The 19,042-nt window shown below is 45.4% G+C and overlaps 1 protein-coding gene and 1 non-coding gene across 2 annotated transcripts in view; both read right to left on the bottom strand.

Moving 5' to 3' along the window:
* The window catches only part of LOC126259601 (lachesin-like), a 530,351-nt gene that overhangs the window by 455,436 nt on the left and 55,873 nt on the right, over nucleotides 1-19,042 (bottom strand). The window lies entirely within an intron of this gene.
* Nucleotides 12,392-12,464, bottom strand: Trnaa-cgc (transfer RNA alanine (anticodon CGC)). Its single transcript has one exon. It is a non-coding gene; the product is annotated as a tRNA-Ala (tRNA).

Raw genomic sequence — 19,042 nt, 5'->3', positions numbered from 1 at the left:
TTATTCTTGGTGGCGATATTTAGTGACTCACCCCGTAGTTTGGCCGAACCCACAGACGCAGCATTACATTCGGGAACCGAAAGGTCTAATATCAATATCTGCTCCAACGGAGCAAGCCACTCTATAGATCGTAAAGGAGGATACAACCTACTAATCTTTTTGTCATACTCCATTCGAGTATGGATCGAAGGATAAACGGCTATAAGCTTCTGTCGTCCACCTCTGTAGCTGAGTCGTCAGCAAAGGTGACTGACATGCAGAAGATCCGGTTCAATTCCCGACACTTTCAGGAATGTTTCCTTTGTGGGAGGACTAAAACAGGCGGCCCTCAGGTTAATGATGCCAGTACTGAGGAGCTGTTTGACCGAGGAAGCAGCTGCAGGTCATGAAAACTCACAAAGGCAGCGAGATCCGTGTGCTGACTCCAAGGAGCCTTCAGTGACGTCAGTGGGAAAAGGAATTACCGTTATGAATTGTTAGAAAGTTGTGTCGTAGAAAACGCGAATCACAGAGAGCACCTACTACACGGTCCAGCTCATCTTCTTTAATAAGGTTACCGACTGCTCCTTTAACACTTGTATGTTCATCTGCAGACCCTTCATGTGTCTCATTAAAGCACCTCTTCAATTATTATCGAACATATCCCCAAAGACCAATCTAACTACCGATAGGCCAATCTCGGCGCGAACAAAATCTGCATTTGAAAATAAACATGCCCAGAAAAGGACAATATCACATTCACGAAATCCATTTTTCGCTCTAAATGGAACAGGTTCCGCGTAAGTGCTTCGCCAAGAAAATGTCTGATTTGACGTCATGGTCTATTTCGGAGAAGCTTTTCACAAAGTCGAAAAATGCCATAAATTAAGTATCTAGAGGCTGTACCTTGTGGCTACATTTTCGTGAGAAGACATTACATACACATCAAAAAAGTTTTGCATCAAACCGGTTCCCAGAGCTCCTTAATATAGACGTTAACAGTGGATATTGTATCAAGGACACAGTCTCTTTGACTTTTCAGAGATATCACTAAACCCGTCCATAGATGTAAACAGCCACGTATGAGCAGCGCCTATTAGACGGAGGAGGTCTGAGAGCCTATCAGTTACAGTCATTCCAACAGGAAGGAAATAAACGGCTCGTGTTGTGTGTAGTTCAACCATGGCTAGACGGTCAATACCGCGGTTCAATTGCGTCCGCATTGTTACTGTCAGGAAGTGCTCTCAACAAGGGAAGTACCCAGGCGTCTAGGAGTGAACCAAAGCGATGCTGTTCGGACATGGAGGAGATACAGAGAGATAGGAACTGTCGAATGATATGCCCCACTCAGGCCGGCAAAGGGCTACTAATGCAGAGGATGACCGCTACCTACGGATTATGGGTCGGAGGAACCCTGACAGCAACACCACCATCTTGAATAATGCATTCCGTGCAGCCACAGGACGTCGTGTTACGACTTAAACTGTGCGCAATAGGCTGCTTGATGACTAACTTCACCCCCGACGTCAATGGCGAGGTCCATCATTGCAACCACGGCAACATACAGCGCGGTACAGATGGGCCCAACAACATGCCGAATAGACCGATGAGTGTCGCATATGCCTTCAACCAGACAATCGTCGGAGACGTGTTTGGAGGCAACCTGGTCAGGCTGAAGCGTTAGACACACTGCCCAGCGAGTGCAGCAAGGTATAGCTTCCCTGCTGTTTCGGGTTGACATTACCTGGGACCGACGTACGTCACGGGTGATCATGGAAAGCGCTGTAACGGCTGTACGATACGTGAATGCCACACTCCGATCGATAGTGCAACCATATCGGCAGCATATTTGCGAGGCATTCGTCTTCATGGACGACAATTTGCGCCCCGCATTGTGCACATCTGCAGAATGTCTTCCTTCAGATAACGACATAGCTCGACTAGAGTGGCCAGCATGTTCATCTGACATGAACCCTATCGGACATGTCTGGGATAGATTGGAAAAGGCTGTTTATGGACGACGTGACCCAGCAAGCACTCTGAGGGATCTACGACGAATTGGCGTTGAGGGTGGGGCAATCTGGATCAACAGTGCCTTGATGAACTTGTGGATAGTATGCCACGACGAATACAGGTATGCATCAGTGCAAGAGGACGTGCTACTGGGTATTAGAAGTACCGGTGTGTACAGAAATCTGTACCACGCCCGCTGAAGGTCTCTCTGTATGTTGGTACAACATGCAATGTGTGGTTTTCATGAGCAATAAAAAGGGCGGAAATGATGTTTATGTTGATCTCTAATCCAATTTTCTGTACAGGTTCCGGAACTCTCGGAACCGAGGTGATGCAAAACTTTTTTTGATGAGTGTAGTTGTATCATTTTTCCTAGTTTCTCCTATGAAGTTCATATTTTTTGTATTGATGTGATGTCCATCCAGAATTAGAAGCATTGAATCTTCGGACGTAGCTTCTACATAATTCAAGAAATGGTCAAACCATTTCATGAAAATATCCATCTGCATTCACTCAATGTGATGGCATGTAAACACAGTCCTCTGGGAGCGCCGAGACCAACTTTAATTCTGTCTCCGGGAAACATCACATCCGAGATGCACACGGCAACGTTGAAAGCAAATCTTTTTCTTCTAATATAATAGCACCAACTTGGCGTCTGTTCTTATGTGAAAAAACTTTTAAGTTCTTCGATGGAATTTTTTGTAGCTCCTTCAACACTACAGATTATGTGGGCAGTATGTAACTGTTTTTCCTACACATCCTCGAGAACGTTGAAATTCCTTTGCACGTTCGCTTTACTAAAGCCTTGTGCTCTGGCCACTGAAGCGAATTCTGGATTTGCTGTTAGATGTCTCTTGTCACTGTGTTACTCAGAAGTAGCTACCATACTTTTCACTTTGTTGAATGGATGTGGTAGATACTTAATTCAGCCAAGTGGCATAAAATCAGTTACTGTTACTCGTAGTATCTTTGTACCGTATCAGAAATAAAGCTAACGAGTTCATCCTCTTGCTTTTGGTTGAGCACACACCTGAGGATACAAACAAACCTCTCGCCTGCTGTAACATCACGTTTTTTAAATAATACTTTTAAATGTGTATCTGGAGACACTGAGTAGTTTGGCTATTGCTGCAAACAACATCTTTTCTATACACACTGAATCAAACATTACAAACAAATATGCAATATGCGAGACTGCAAGCTAATACGCTATGTTGTTGGAATAAGATATTACATAACCTAGACAGAGTATAAACACACGGTTTCCAAGCTAAAATATAATGTTTTACCAGAATTTTAGCAATTAACTGCTAGAACTGCTACAACATATTTTCTTATAATATATGCAATCGAATTTGTCACTTACCTTACTTTAGTCGGATAGGAAACGAAACAGAAGTCACTGCAGACGTGCGCGCGCAAATATCACCATGAAATTCGCAGAAATTTCGAAAGAAGTCTCTTTGAACAGATTAGAGTGTCGTCTCTTGGCTGCAGCACTCTGCAAGAGAATAAGACAGCCACTACTGGACCCACCCTGACCAACACAGCAGTCCTCACCCTATGCCCACCTGTGTAATTTCAGAGCCGTGTGCAACGTTAACGAAATTTTAGTTTTACAACGTTGTATAGGGATAGATGTGAAGAAGCACATTCATTAATCGGCTTTATACACTACTGGCCATTAAAATTGCTACACCAAGAAGAAACTCAGATGATAAACGGGCATTCATTGGACAAATATATTATACTAGAACTGACATGTGATTTCATTTTCACGGAATTTGGGTGCTTAGATCCTGAGAAATCAGTACCCAGAACAACCACCTCTGGCCGTAATAACGGCCTTGATACGCCTGGGCATTGAGTCAAGCAGAGCTTGGACGGCCTGTACAGATACATCTGCCTGTGCAACTTCAACACCATACCACAGTTCATCAAGAGTGGTGACTGCCGTATTGTGACGAGCCAGCTGCTCGGCCACTATTGACCAGACGTTTCCAATTGGTGAGAGATCTGGAGAATGTGCTGGCCAGGGCAGCAGTCGAACATTTTCTGTATCCAGAAAGGCCCGTACAGGACCTGCAACATGCGGTCGTGCATATCCTGCTGAAATGTAGGGTTTCGCAGGGATCGAATGAAGGGTAGAGCCATGGGTCATAACACATCTCAAATGTAACGTCCGCTGTTCAAAGTGCCACCAATGCGAACGAGAGGTGACCGAGACGTGTAACCAATGGCACCCCATACCATCAGGCCGGGTGATACGCCAGTATGGCGATGACGAATACGCGCTTCCAATGTGCGTTCACCACGATGTCGCCAAACACGGGTGCGACCATCATGAGGCTGTAAACAGAACCTGGATTCATCCGAGAAAATGACGTTTTACCATTAGTGCACCCAGGTTCGTCGTTGAGTACACCATCGCAGGCGCTCCTGTCCGTGATGCAGCGTCAAGGGTAACCGCAGCCATGGTCTCAGAGCTGATAGTCCATGCTGCTGCAAACGTCATCGAACTGTTCGTGCAGATGGTTGTTGTCTTGCAAACGTCCCCATCTATTGACTCAGGGATCGAGATTGGCTCCACGTCCGTTACAGCCATGCGGATAAGATGCCTGTCGTTTCGACTGTTAGTGATACGAGGCCGTTGGGATCCAGCACGGCGCTCCGTATTACCCTCCTCAACCAACCGATTCCATATTGTGCTAACAGTCATTGGATCTTGACCAACGCGAGCAGGCTACAATCCGACCTTTATCAAAGTCGGAAACGTGATGGTAAACATTTCTCCTCTTTACACGAGGCATCAGAACAACGTTTCACCAGGCAACGCCGGTCTGTTTGTGTATAAGAAATCGGTTGGAAACTTTCCTCATGTCAGGATGTTGTAGGTGTGGCCACCGGCGCCAACCTTGTGTGAATGTTCTGAACAGCTAATCATTTGCATTTCACAACATCTTCTTCATGTCGGTTAAACTTCGCGTCTGTTGCACGTCATCTTCGTGGTGTAGCTATTTTAATGGCCAGTAGTGTACTAAATTCCTTCGATCCTTAATTTTTATAAACTGCGAGCAATAACTCTTTTACACGGGATACTGAAATGATCTCGAAGCACGGAACTAGTGGCAAAGTAAAGAATCGCCGACAGCAATAATTTCGTCTCCAGGAAGATGATACTCCTATTAGGAGAACTTAGGAGATAAGTGACTTACAGAACTGGCCGAGCTTTCAGGTCATGCACTTGCGCCCACATCGGCCGGTGCTGGGCAGGCAGAACAGAGGGCAGTTGGTAGCGGGACGCGGTGCGCCGTGATTGGAACAGAGCGCGCGGGATTAAGTCCGCCGGAGCGAGTGCGTCTGCCTCTGCACAGGCGGGCGGCTGGAATTTCTGTTCATTATCAGCTTCCAAACATTCCAGCGAGTGCCAATAAATCTTGACTAGATTCCCATTTGTCACGTTGTGTGCGCTCGCAGCAAACGCGACGGCGCTATATTAAACTCCGGCCGGATGAATATTGGGGTGGCGTCCGGGGGGACACGGCCTGTCTAAGCCGACAGTCGGCGCCAGCGGCTTCTGTCGCCGGCCGCTGCCGGGTGTCAGAGGCAGAGGCCCCTCGTAACCCGTGCTATTACGATACGGCCGCAGAAAAGAGGATACTGGTGGCCATATGTTAGCTTCTCTGTTGTCTGATTGCGAGCTTTACATGGGATTTCAGCGCTAGAGGAGTGATTAAGCGAAACCAGACTCTGCTTGCACCAACCGATCAAATCGGATCCTCTCGCTCTCCACTCCCCCTTCCCACTTCTCCTAATCACACTTCGCCGTGGTAGTAACAAAACAAAAACGAATTTCACCGGCCAGGGTGATCGAGGATCGAGAATCTAACAGAGTCGTAAATGATAGTTGTACGTAGTTGTCTTGCACGTAGTTTTGGCATGACATCTGTATTGTTACCAGTTCACATAAGAACAGTGTAAATAGCAATAAGAACACGTATTGTTGCGTCTTAATACATCAATCACATCGCAATTACGAGCAACGTGGCAGCCACGCTTGCATTTCCTTATGTGCAATAGCCACGCGTTTTGTTTACTTCAACCGTCAACATTACTTTCCAGTGTCTCAAAAAATTTTAATTGGTTCAAATGGCTCTGAGCACAAGGGTCTTAACAGCGGTCATCAGTTCCCTAGAACTTGGAACTACTTAAACGTAACTAACCAAAGGACATCACACACATCCATGCCCGAGGTAGGATTCGAACCTGTGACTGTAGCAGTCGCGCGGTTCCGTTCTGAAGCACCTAGAACCGCTCGGCCACTGCGGCCGGCTGCAGTGTCTCAGTATGTAATTCTGCGATGCAACCAAAGCCATTTTTTTGTGATTTTTCGTTTTATTGCTTGCGTAAGAAATAATACGCGGTGTCCATTTTAAAAAAAAGAAACATAAGTTCGTGTTGAAAATAATGTTTGCTTCCGTTTCAGAAGGTCTCATAGTGTTTACTTTCGTGATCCGCTGCCTTATATTCATAGCCACGAAAGTCGTTTTTCAATATCTATAGTTGTGTCAGAGATATTTGCGCTGAAACGTTGAAGTGGTTCACCCTGTATTGGATATCGGAATGCTTTTGACCAGACTGGGTATATACGAAGGTTGTCCAGAAAGTAAGTTCCGATCGGTCGCGAAATGGAAACCACAGTGAAAACCAGAAACGTTTTATTTGCAACAGTTAGGTACACCTTCCACCCACTTCTCTACATAGTCGCCGCTCCAACTTCGAGTAATGTCGTAGTGTTGTATCAACTTTACAATATCCTGGTCATATAATGCAGCCGCCTGTGCTTTCGGCCAGTTATCTGCACTGGTTTCAGCTCGTTGTCTGTAGAAAATTTTTGTCTCCATAGCCAGCGGTTCTTGTGACCAGAGATGAGACTCAGGGCGAGCCAATTACGGACTGTATTGTGGGTGATTAAATACTTCTTATCGGAAACGCTGCAGGAGCGTTTTCATTGCCCCTGCAGTGTGCGGCCGAGAATTGTCATGAAGAAGGAACTGCTCGACAGTTGTGTTATGTGGGCTGCATGACACAGGCGAAATCTCTAACCAGGCCCTCGTACTTGGCGGGAGATGCTATTCCCTACGCATCTTTACGTGCTCACTGTTCACTCAAAACTGAACAGAGCGACGCGACACGATCGACGTGCATACTAGAGAGACTTCCCAACACATCTGCGCAAAGCTTTACCGGTTTTTCCCAGTGGTTTTCATTTCACGACCGAGCGGAACATACTTTCTGGACAACCCTCGTAGCTTTCGTCATCAGAGAGAAATTGGGTGCTACTAGGCAGTCATGGGTCCATATTTACATCGTATTTAGAATCGACGAAATTTTCCCGCGATGTACGTGTTAGTTATTCTATTTATGACTGTATTCTGGTAAGTTCGTTTCTTTACAATCTGAAAAACATTTTTGAGACCATTATCGCCGACTGCAATCAGATAGTAGCTTGTAGCCTCCCTGTCCCCCAACCATCATCAGTAATAGTGCTCAATTAAACTTTAGCATCAAAAAGAATTTTCTTTGAACACTTCCGTTTCTAAAATGGTGAATGATAAAATATTTAGTTTTTGACGACTAATGTCAGTGAGACAATTGGTTCTGCTTATATCTAACATCCTTTTTACAGAATTATGAAACAATTCTTAGTGCATTGCGAATGCTCTTTCTCAGAAAATAAACCTATCAGAACTGAGGTTAGACACACCTTGCACGCCCATTCAAAACCAACCTGTTTAAAATGCCTGCTGTTTGTAAATCACCTCCTTACTGGACTCTTTATTTCTGATGTGGCGGAAATTGGAGGCCTTCAGTGCTTTGCCTGCTACTTTTGTGCTGTGCTGTCAGTTAGTTTCTTTACTGTTGCGAAGTGAATAATGAAGCGACTTCTGATCCGTTGCGAGAACTGCTTATAGCTCGGAGAAGTCGTTTCAGGAGATATGCAGCAATGTGATATATATGTCCATTTTGCTGTAATAGATTCATGGTACAAATTATCTGTTTGTAGTGGGTAGACTACGTGAAGAAGATGTTCATACTCTCGTTTCACAGACTGTAACCTCCACCACATTGTGTGACGTGTTACTGCTCGTAATTGGTAATTTCTGTAATACTACATTACGAAAGACTAATAATAGCAATAGTCTTTTAAAAATAAATTAGTTTCGTGACTGAAACAGAATGGAACCCCATTTGTTTTTACCCCTCACAAAATTACATTTTAGCTCTCAGGGGGTGTTACCCCCGGTTAGGAGTCACTAGTCTGAAAGTTACTTTGAACGTTTGGAGTCCGATTGCACAATCACCAGCGCACTCCCCTGTTCGTGTGGCCTATAATGCTGTGCACCCTGTGCAAAGTGGCGATGCTAGTACAGGGGCTCGCTTTCCCGAGCGGCGACCTGCCGATCATTCGATCGTCGCCTCCCGACCGCTGTCTGCCCCCCCTCCCCCCTCCCCCCTCCCCCACCCAGCAGACTTGGCGGCGCACCGGAAGCAGCTGTCGCCGCCCACCTCAACCTTAAACACGGCGTCGCTCCACGGGAAAAAGCCTGACTCACTCGCCCTCCTCACGCAAGCCTCTCGCAGGCCGTAGCCAGAGGACACACTACAACTTCTGCGTCTTGCTGGTTTCTACTTCCAAACGCGAAGTCCCATCTTACGGCAAGACACAGTGCTTCGTAAATACTGTGCGCTGGCAGTTCGTGTACTTTTTTTGGGTAGTGAGACACAAACCATGACCTGTTTGCTTAGCTGTCGCTTCTGCTGGCCCGGTTTGATTCTTGGCTTTTGTTGTTCGCTGACAGTCCGTATGAAATTCTCTTCGTCTGTTGTACAATGCTCGTGATAACAATACTTACGAAATTCCCAAGCAAAAGGTACACTTTTCCTAGCAGGAACGTTTCAGCTAGATTAAAGCTATCGACTGACTGAAGCGTTGCGCCGGAAAGTGGGAAGTGCTGGTTGAAAGCACAGTCTTCTAGTAGCGCTCCAATCCATGGTTACATCTGTTATGAAACTTTAGTGATTATGAAACAGACATGCCTGTTTTTCAGCCTGCTGCTTGTGGTGACACGTAGGCAAAGGTATACACTTTCCGCTATTAACCTGCCCATGCTTGCCTTTTAGACAAGCAGACAAGATGCCACATGTTATCAGCAGAACTGGCAGGCTACTTAATACCATCCAACCCAAGTTACGCCCACCCAAAGCTCGATAAAAGAGTCTTTCTTTCTCGCCCGTCATCCTGCTGCACTACACTATATGGAAGTTTATTTTGTACGCCTTCATTTTAGTGTGAGGAACGAGGTGGGGAAGTTGCTGAAAGTATTACCTCACCCGAGTATCACATGACAAGTCCAATGAAAAATATATTCATTGTACCCCAGATAATGGTGGATTTTATTTGTCCTTTTTATACTTTTCGGCGTGTTTCTGACTTATTTATTTGTTTCGATACGAGTAGTTTTCTCTGTAACTACATCCTCTTTCAACTAGTGCATCCCTCATGAGCTCACCTCTAATACCTGTTTTCTGTTGTAGGCAGAACCGTCTTTGAAAGTCGAGATCCTTTGCACCTAAGAACTTGAAGTTTATTATACTGCAACGCCAACTGAAGTAAGATTTTCGAATAATAGTTACTGTAACCTTAGTGTGTTTCAACCAAATATGACACCAGTTATACCAGTTTTAATTAGTTTTTCCAGAATATGTGTTATGAGTTCACAGAATTCATTTTAAGTTCCCAAAATAGTTCGTTGTAAATTTCACAAACCCATTTTAGCAAACACGAATTTGGTTTTTCATATTATGTTAATCTAAAAAAATACGCAACTAAAAGAAGAAGCTTTTCACTACGTTGTAGACAACCAGAATGTGGTTTTTAACATCGACTGTGCCATATTTTTCTTGTTTCAATGTTCACTCTAAATTTAGAAAGTTTATATATTGTTAAATTGCTCAAGTCCTTAGCAAACGTTTCCGCACACTTGTCAGTCACTAAATATATGTCCCCTCTCGGGGCAGCCGCGCGGCCTAGGGGCGCCTTGCACGGTCCGCGCGGCTCCCCCTGTCGGAGGTTCGAGTCCTCCCTCGGGCATGGGTGCGTGTGTTGTCCTTAGCGTAGGTTAGTTTAAGTAAGATTAAGTAGTGTGCAAGCTTAGGGGCCGATGGCCTCAGCATTTTGGTCCCATAAGACCACAAATTTACCGATTTCCAAATTCAAAACATACACTCCTGGAAATGGAAAAAAGAACACATTGACACCGGTGTGTCAGACCCACCATACTTGCTCCGGACACTGCGAGAGGGCTGTACAAGCAATGATCACACGCACGGCACAGCGGACACGCCAGGAACCGCGGTGTTGGCCGTCGAATGGCGCTAGCTGCGCAGCATTTGTGCACCGCCGCCGTCAGTGTCAGCCAGTTTGCCGTGGCATACGGAGCTCCATCGCAGTCTTTAACACTGGTAGCATGCCGCGACAGCGTGGACGTGAACCGTATGTGCAGTTGACGGACTTTGAGCGAGGGCGTATAGTGGGCATGCGGGAGGCCGGGTGGACGTACCGCCGAATTGCTCAACACGTGGGGCGTGAGGTCTCCACAGTACATCGATGTTGTCGCCAGTGGTCGGCGGAAGGTGCACGTGCCCGTCGACCTGGGACCGGACCGCAGCGACGCACGGATGCACGCCAAGACCGTAGGATCCTACGCAGTGCCGTAGGGGACCGCACCGCCACTTCCCAGCAAATTAGGGACACTGTTGCTCCTGGGGTATCGGCGAGGACCATTCGCAACCGTCTCCATGAAGCTGGGCTACGGTCCCGCACACCGTTAGGCCGTCTTCCGCTCACGCCCCAACATCGTGCAGCCCGCCTCCAGTGGTGTCGCGACAGGCGTGAATGGAGGGACGAATGGAGACGTGTCGTCTTCAGCGATGAGAGTCGCTTCTGCCTTGGTGCCAATGATGGTCGTATGCGTGTTTGGCGCCGTGCAGGTGAGCGCCACAATCAGGACTGCATACGACCGAGGCACACAGGGCCAACACCCGGCATCATGGTGTGGCGAGCGATCTCCTACACTGGCCGTACACCACTGGTGATCGTCGAGGGGACACTGAATAGTGCACGGTACATCCAAACCGTCATCGAACCCATCGTTCTACCATTCCTAGACCGGCAAGGGAACTTGCTGTTCCAACAGGACAATGCACGTCCGCATGTATCCCGTGCCACCCAACGTGCTCTAGAAGGTGTAAGTCAACTACCCTGGCCAGCAAGATCTCCGGATCTGTCCCCCATTGAGCATGTTTGGGACTGGATGAAGCGTCGTCTCACGCGGTCTGCACGTCCAGCACGAACGCTGGTCCAACTGAGGCGCCAGGTGGAAATGGCATGGCAAGCCGTTCCACAGGACTACATCCAGCATCTCTACGATCGTCTCCATGGGAGAATAGCAGCCTGCATTGCTGCGAAAGGTGGATATACACTGTACTAGTGCCGACATTGTGCATGCTCTGTTGCCTGTGTCTATGTGCCTGTGGTTCTGTCAGTTTGATCATGTGATGTATCTGACCCCAGGAATGTGTCAATAAAGTTTCCCCTTCCTGGGACAATGAATTCACGGTGTTCTTATTTCAATTTCCAGGAGTGTATATTGGGTAACGAAACTGCTGGTCAAATTTAAAAAGGTGTTGTAACATACTCGTGTTTTCAGAATGAGTGTATATTAACGTTTCACACAATTTGCTTTGCGAGACACCACACATTAATTTGGAGCTGTTTCATAAACACACGAAAAATTTTCCCCTGCTATACCTTGCCTCTGTTTCATGACTATTATGTTCTTAATTCCTCCTCAATCTCACCTACAATGAAGCATCAAATAAACTGGTATAGGCATGCGTATTCAAATACAGAAATGTTTAAACAGGCAGAATACACCTCTGCGGTCGGAAACACCTATATAAGACAACAAGTGTCTGGCGCAGTTGTTAGATCGGTTATTGCTGCTACAATGGCAGGTTATCAAGATTTAAATGAGTTTGAACATGGTGTTATAGTCGGTGCATGAGCGATGGGTCACAGCATCTCCGAGGTAATGATGAAGTAGGGATTTTCCCGTACGATCTTTTCAAAAGTGCACCAGGAATATCAGGTGGTGGTGGTGGTGGTGGTGGTTAGTGGTTAACGTCCCGTCGATAACGAGGTCATTAGAGACGGAGCGCAAGCTCGGGTTAGGGAAGGGTGGGGAAGGAAATCGGCCGTGCCCTTTCAAAGGAACCATCCCGGCATTTGCCTGAAACGATTTAGGGAAATCACGGAAAACCTAAATCAGGATGGCTGGAGACGGGATTGAACCGTCGTCCTCCCGAATGCGAGTCCAGTGTGCTAACCACTGCACCACCTCGCTCGGTGAATATCAGGAATCCAGTAAAACATCAAATGTCCGACATCTCTAAGGCCGGAAAAACATCCTGCAAGAATGGGACCAACGACGATAGAAGAGAATCGTTCACCGTGACAGAACTGCAACCCTTCCGCACTCCCTTCCGCACATTGCTGCAGATTTCAATGGTGGGTCATCAAGAAGTGTCAGCGTGCGAACCATTCAACGAAACATCAACGATACGAGCTTTCGGAGCCAAAGGCCCACTCGTGTACCCTTGATAACTGCACAACACAAAGCTTCACGCCTCGCCTGCTCCCGTCAACACCGACATTGGACTGTTGATGACTGGAAACATGTTGCCTGATCGGAGGTGTATCGTTTCAAATTGTATCGAGCGGATGGACATGTACGGTTATGGAGACAACCTCATGAATCCATGGACCCTGCATGTCACCAGTGGACTGTTCAAGCTGGTGGAGGTTCTGTTATGGTGTGGGGCGTGCGCAGTTGGAGTGAATGGTACCCCTGATACGTCTAGATACGACTCTGACAAGGGACACGTACGTCAGCATCCTGTCTGATCACCTGCATCCATTAATGTTCATTGTGAATTCCGACTGACTTGGGCAATTCCAACAGGATAATGCAACAACTCATACGTTCTGAACTTCTGCAGAGTGGCTCCAGGAACACTCTTCTGGATTTAAACATTTCAGCTGGTCACGAAAGTCCCAGACTTGAACGTTATTGAGCATATATGGGATACCTTGCAACGTGCTGTTCAGAAGAGATCTCCAGGTCCTCGTACCTTTACGGATTTATGGACAGCCCTTCAGAATTCATGGTGTCAATTACCTCCAACATTACTTCAGACATTAGTCTAGAACATGCCTAGTCGTGTTGCGGCACTTCTGCGTGCTCGCGGGGTCCTACACGATATTAGGCAAGAGTACCATTTTCTTTAGCTCTCCAGTGTATGTTTGGTTTGCTCATTTGGTACTCCCACCACGTTACGATAACTGAGCTTCAGTGAAACTACCTACGTAAACTTATATCTGGCTGCTCACATTATATTAATAGTGCAACCTTTTGTCAAGTGCTGCAGACTGAGGGGGTCCCGTGAAACTCGCTAGGCTTGCAGAAACCAAAGCTGTCCATCTTTAACCGCTATGCTTCAGTACCTACATACCCTTGGGTTTCCGTTGCGGCCGGTTGAGATTCGTTAATGGATGCGGCGGAGACAGAGGAAGACAGGCTGGAAGAGAGATTTTTACACCTCTGCATATGTCGGTTGCCATGTGTGACAGGCTGACGAGTCGTGCATGTCCAAGATCCATTCTCCTTTTTGAGTGCTTTAGGTGATGAAATAATTCCATTATACAACTGCAGATGCTTCTGGATTGGAATCGGTTGGTTGACTGCACGATGCTTTTGCAGTTAAATAGACTTTTTAAAATCCTGACCCCATTTTTCAGATCTGATCATTCTTTTTTTCTTTTTCTTGTGCCTTTGTACCACATCGACGTCGGGTTGGCATGGTTATTTACAGACTTTGCAAAGTTAGTTTAAGGGCTGGTCAGATGCCCTTTCTTTCCCGCCCTCACTACCTCCGGGACGGAAGGTGTGTATCCCAGATGTCTTCGAGCTGTGTTATTCATGTGTAAGTGAGCGAAAGTTATCGAAGTATCTGGGAAACGTATAAGTGAGCTGGGACTTGGATGGTTTTTCGCAAGGTCGTCTTAAAATTTTGCCTTAAGGTCGAACAACTAAGCATTTCTTGTCACGCGCTCTCTGATACCTTTACTACCAATTGTTTCAGGTATGTATCTTAACACGCACTGCTCGTGGGCGGCATGCATATAGCAGACCATTTTCTACAAGACTAAAGTATTGATTTTACGCTAGAGGACACAGCGTCTAGGAGAACGCCTTGATCACTCCTTGTTTCAATGGAACACCTCCCCATCAGGTTCAAAGCTGTTTGGGCGATTACCGTTTCTGGCTTATTTAATATCTCCAGATTTTACACTGCTTCAGTAATAAGTCTATACAATAAGCATGTAGTATTGTACATTATGTGAAACATAATAATAAAATGAGCTCCCTGGGGAAGCGTCTGGAAAGGAACAAACAGTTATTAAACCGCCTACTACTCCCTTTCGCAACAATTACTTAGGGAATGATAACGAACTCATTCCCAAAAACTCATGGCGTGCTCCCATAAAACACTCATGCAATATATTCGCTTATTTTCAGACCTGATTCTGATTATTGCTTTATGCTTTTGATAAAATTAGCTGCAATTTTTTTGTGTATTGATTACATTCTTAAAGACAACCTTGTTTCGGCAAATATGCCATTATCAAGTGCACTTTTTGACATTACGTTTATATACCATTTTATTTTACGTCTATGTAATAGTATTATGAGTTTTTATCTTCTATTATACTTACATTTAGATGGATTTACGTCTGAAAATCATCTTGAAAAGTAAGTTCGGTTGTTACTATTTTGCTAACGTATATCACGTTCCAATAACGCTTCATGTATCTTAGATAATCACAGATATTTTTTGCCAGAGAAATTGTGCCTTACGTAGATTTGCGATCTTGATGTTATGTATTCTTTTCATCGTGTTACGTTCATCTCTTTTTAATTTATAGTGTCAGTAAAGTTTTCCAGATAATCATTGGATCATTTTACAACTGTCAAAATCAAACACGATATTGCTACAGACCTATCTTAACATCATATTACATAAAAGAACTTACTTTCCTAGGTGATTTAAGGACTCACTACATGTAGATGTACGAGTAAGTATAATATGAGATAAAATGTCACAGTACTATTACAAAGCCCGCATCTCGTGGTCGTGCGGTAGCGTTCTCGCTTCCCACGCCCGGGTTCCCGGGTTCGATTCCCGGCGGGGTCAGGGATTTTCTCTGCCTCGTGATGGCTGGGTGTTGTGTGCTGTCCTTAGGTTAGTTAGGTTTAAGTAGTTCTAAGTTCTATGGGACTGATGACCATAGATGTTAAGTCCCATAGTGCTCAGAGCCATTTTTGAACTATTACAAAGGCGTTAAAATGGTTCAAACGGCTCTGAGCAGTATGGGACTTCACTTCTAAGGTCATCAGTCCCCTAGAACTTAGAACTACTTAAACCTAACTAACCTAAGGACACAACACACATCCATGCCCGAGGCAGGATTCGAACCTGCGAGCGTAGCGGTCGTTCGGTTCCACACTGTAGCGCTTAGAACCGCTCGGTCACCCCGGCCGGCCTACACAAGCGTAGAATAAAATAATACATTATGTAATATAACGGGATCAGTTGATAATGGCAGATATGCCGAAACAAGTTTACAGTGAACTTTTGTAATCAACCAGAAATAAATAGTTTGCAGCTAATTTGTGAAAGTTATAAAGAACATTTCATAATATGACCTTCTGTAAGCTGTGGGCCCAGCAGAGAAGATACGGATTACGGTAACACGTTAAATATTCTGTAGTTTTGCAAAAAAATTATCATTTTACTAACACACTTCAGAAAATAACGAAACACCAATTAAGTTTGTTTATTTTATCAAAAAAACTTATGGTGCCAGTCTATATCTAATTTTAAGATGGTAACTCATTACCTTAACGTCTTCAAATTGTGGGTAAAAGTCGTTTGTCGTATTCCCTGACGGAGCGTATGCCTTGCACTGAAATCCTGGATACAGTTGAAGTGAGGCTGCACATAGGCGCTTATCTTACGCCATCTTGTCGTTTCCTCTGATGGTGCTGCGTTTATTACATTACGCTCTTGAATGTGGCTCCCCAGGGCGGACTCCGTGAATGCTCAGCTTAAACCCGTTCTGGATCGTTAGGAACTGCGGCCTAAGGCATTTCTTCCCAGCACCTAGTCCTAAGAACAATGTCCCTGGAGTCCCCATTCTGCGATTTCTCCTTTTAGCGAAAGTTCATTGCGGTGATAGTAGCGAAGCAGCTATTTGCTCAACTTCTCGTTCTGGTTTCTTGGCCATTCTGAATAGTTCATATGTGCACTTGCGGTTCCTTAAAGAGACTGTGGTACTAATTTCGCTCACCCCTCTTACCCTCATTGATGCCTCAATATTTCGCTAGCGAATAAATTTCCCTACTGTTACGCCATAGAATATAAGAGGGAAAGAAATTAATGTTTTCTTAATTTCACGCTAGCACAGACAGAGGAAACAGCAGGAAAATGTGGCGACGTACCTATGCAGCAGAACGAAACAATGATCAACGAATGCCTGTCGCGTAAACGAGCACACGTTGCGACATCGGCACCAACCGCCACATCTACATCTACATGGTTACTCTGCAATTCACACTTAAGTGCCTGGCAGAGGGTTCATCGAACCATTTTCATACTATTTCTCTACCATTCCACTCTCGAATGGCGCGCGGGAAAAAGGAACACCTAAATCATTCCGTTCGAGCTTTGATTTATCTTATTTTACTATGATAATCATTTTTTCCCTGCGTAGGTGGGTGTCAACAAAATATTTACGCATTCGGAAGAGGAAGTAGTGATTGAAATTTCGTAAATAGATCTCGTCGCAAGGAAGAACGCCTTTGTTTCAGTGACTGCCACCCCAACTCGCGAATCATATCAGTGACACTCTCACCCCTATTGCACGATAACACGAAAGGAGCTGCCCTTCTTTCCACTTTTTCGATGTCCTCCGTCAATCTTACGTGGTAGGGATCCCACACTGCGCAGCAGTATTCCAGCAGAGGACGGACAAGTGTAATGTAGGCTGTCTCTTTAGTGGGTTTGTCGCATCTACTAAATGTTCTGCCAACAAAGCGCAGTCTTTGTTTCGCCTTCCCCACAATATTATCTATGTGGTCTTTCAAATTTAAGATGCACGCAATTGTAATTCCTAGATATTTAGTCGAATTGACAGCCCTTAGACTTGTGCGATTCATCGTATACCCAAAATTTATCGGATTTCTTTTAGTACCCGTGTCGATGACCTCGCACTTTTTTTATTTAGTGCCAATTGCCAATTTTCGTACCATACAGAAATTCTCGATGGATCATTTTGTAATTGGAATTGACCGTCTGATGATTTTACTTGACAGTAAATTACAGCTTCAACCGCCAGACACAAGCTACACATTGAGCGAAACGTCCACTGTGAGAATGAGACAAAGATGCATAAAGCCGATCTTGCGTCAGTTGTTGTGACAAGCTTATATTGTTAATTTGTTACAGAATGGGGAATTTGCATTACAACAGCGAACTGACATTGTGTAGCGTTACATAAATTTTGGAAATTTGTGGTAAGGTCTTATGGGACCAAACTGCTGAGGTCATCGGTCCCTAAGCTTACGCACTACTTAATCTAACGTAAACTAACTTACGCTATGGACAACACACACACCCATGCCCGAGGGGGGACTCGAACCTCCGACGTGGCGAGCCGCGCGGACCGTGACAAGGCCCTCAAGACCGCGTAGCTACCCCGCGCGGCTAGCGTTACGTGAAGACAGAACTCTATCAAAGAATGTAAAGAAACGTATCGAGCGAAGTATCCTGTTAATAAACTCCCCACGACCAGCACTAATCAAGCTGTGTACAATGAGTGGAGGTCTGTAGCATACGTTCATAATTTGCAGCGGTGTAGGCGACCGACATTGAGGACCCAAGAGAAAGCTATAAACAGAATTGGCATGGGCAGTACGAGAAGTCGCCGCAAGTCGGAAAGGAGGCTATCGCAGCGGGCTGGTGTATCTTGCACATCGTTTCATCGTCTACTAAAAGATATGAAATTGAAAGCCTATCGTCTAAATTTGGTGCAGGAGTTTAAATTTAAGAATCAGGAAAAAAAAGTCCTTTATCGTAACATGAACAGCTAACGATTGCTTGGACCCCTTGCTTATTTCATGCCAGAAGAGCCTGGTTTCATTTGTCAGGTTTCTTAAACTCCCAGAATTGCATATTCATATTCTGCATGAAGGGCCTCTCCGCTCAGAGAAGATGATTATTTGGTGTGCCTTGTCCGACATGCACGTTATTCAAAAATGTGCAGATGTGCGTGAAATGTTATGGGACTTCACTGCTAAGGGCATCAGTCCCTAAGCTTACACACTAGTTAACCTAAATTATCCTAAGGACAAACACACACACCCATGCCCGAGAGAGGACTCGAACCTCCACTGGGACCAGCCATACAGTCCATGACTGCATCGCCTTGACCACTCGGCTAATCCCGCGCGGCTTGCACTTTATTGGCCCCGTATTTTTGATTTACACCTTAAACAGTGGAGGTATATAGAGATCTTTGATTGTTTTTATTTATGGGGCACACTAAAAAGCAAAGTGTGCATGGACAGCCCTCGCATAACAGCCGGTCTTAAACGGAACATTACTGCAGAAATTAGCAACATCACGCCTGCAGAATTACAGCGTGTTGCTGGTAACATCACACAATGTCCGCGATGCATGGATGGCTATGGCCTCCACTTCCAGTAACTCTTATAAAAAGTAACTATATGTTTTTGGCGTTCCTATTATCTATTCTCTTTTAGTTAGTTCATTGTTACCTGAATCTCGGGCATGAGGCGTA

Source organism: Schistocerca nitens, chromosome 5 (genome assembly GCF_023898315.1).
Source record: "Schistocerca nitens isolate TAMUIC-IGC-003100 chromosome 5, iqSchNite1.1, whole genome shotgun sequence".
Classification (NCBI taxonomy): domain Eukaryota; kingdom Metazoa; phylum Arthropoda; class Insecta; order Orthoptera; family Acrididae; genus Schistocerca; species Schistocerca nitens.
Note: the sequence above shows the minus strand (reverse complement) of the source record. Positions and strands in the feature narration are given on the sequence as shown.